This window comes from Etheostoma spectabile, chromosome 15 (assembly GCF_008692095.1).
Source record: "Etheostoma spectabile isolate EspeVRDwgs_2016 chromosome 15, UIUC_Espe_1.0, whole genome shotgun sequence".
In the NCBI taxonomy this organism is placed as follows: Eukaryota; Metazoa; Chordata; class Actinopteri; order Perciformes; family Percidae; genus Etheostoma; species Etheostoma spectabile.
The window spans coordinates 34,619,510-34,620,854 of record NC_045747.1 but is presented as its reverse complement, the minus strand read 5'-3'; positions in this window follow the sequence as shown (position 1 = coordinate 34,620,854).

Genomic DNA, 1,345 nt, shown 5'->3' with positions numbered 1-1,345 from the left:
GTGTGTGTGTGTGTGTGTGTGTGTGTGGTGTTGACTGAGTGATGACAGATGAGCAGAGGGTGTGTGTAGCTTGATAAAGGTCTGAATGGGGGGGGGGGGGGGTTATGAACCGGCTCCACCAGATAATGGAGCAGAAGAGATAACAGTTGGTTTTCAGGGTGCAGCATCAGGACGGGGACGGAGACATGGACTCGTTCAGAGTGCAAAGACAACCTGGACTCTGTCTCCATGTCTCCGTGTCTCCGTGTCTGATGGAACAACAATCTCTAAAACTGGTCCAGTATTAATCAAGAAACAAGCTGTAATGTTACCCTACCAGACTCCATGTAAATAATCACTACTTTTAGCATGTATAGAGCAGCAATCTCCACAGCCATGTAATAATCACTACTTTTAGCATGTATAGAGCAGCAAATCTCCACCAGACTCCATGTAAATAATACTACTTTTAGCGTGTAAGAGCAGCAAATCTCCACCAGACTCCAGTAAATAATCACTATTTTAGCGTGTATAGAGCAGAAATCTCCACCAGACTCATGTAAATAATCCTACTTTAGTGTGTATAGAGCAGCATATCTCCACCAGACTCCATGTATAATCACTATTTAGTGGTGTATAAGCAGCAGCATATCTCCACCAGACTCCATGTAAATAATCACTACTTTTAGTGTGTATAGAGCAGCATATCTCACACAGACTCCATGTAAATAATCACTACTTTTAGAAGTATAGAGCAGCAAATCTCCACCAGACTCCATGAAATAATCACTACTTTAGAGTGTATAGAGCAGCAATCTCCACCAGAACTCCATGTAAAAACCATACTTTTAGCGTGTATAGAGCAGCAATCTCCACCAGACTCCATGTAAATAATCAGACTTTTAGCGTGTATAGAGCAGCATATCTCCACCAGACACCATGTAAAAATCACTACTTTAGCATGATAGAGCCAGCATTATCTCCACCAGACTCCATGTAAATAATCACTACTTTTAGCAGTATAGAGCAGTATATCTCCACCAGAATCCATGTAAATAATCACTACTTTTAGCATGTACAGAGCAGCATATCTCCACCAGACTCCATGTAAATAATCACTACTTTTAGCGTGTATAGAGCAGCATATCTCCACCAGACTCCATGTAAATAATCACTACTTTTTCATCGTAAAACACACTTCATTCAAAGTGTACGGAAACTAAATAAAACTATTAAAAGCCGTCTTGGTTCATCTTTCCACTGTTCCAAACACACGTGTTTGTTGCAAACTGCAAATATGATGGGAAAATGACTGAACATTGTTACTGGCCAGAGGTGCCTCCCAGAAACTAAACTCTGGGTCATA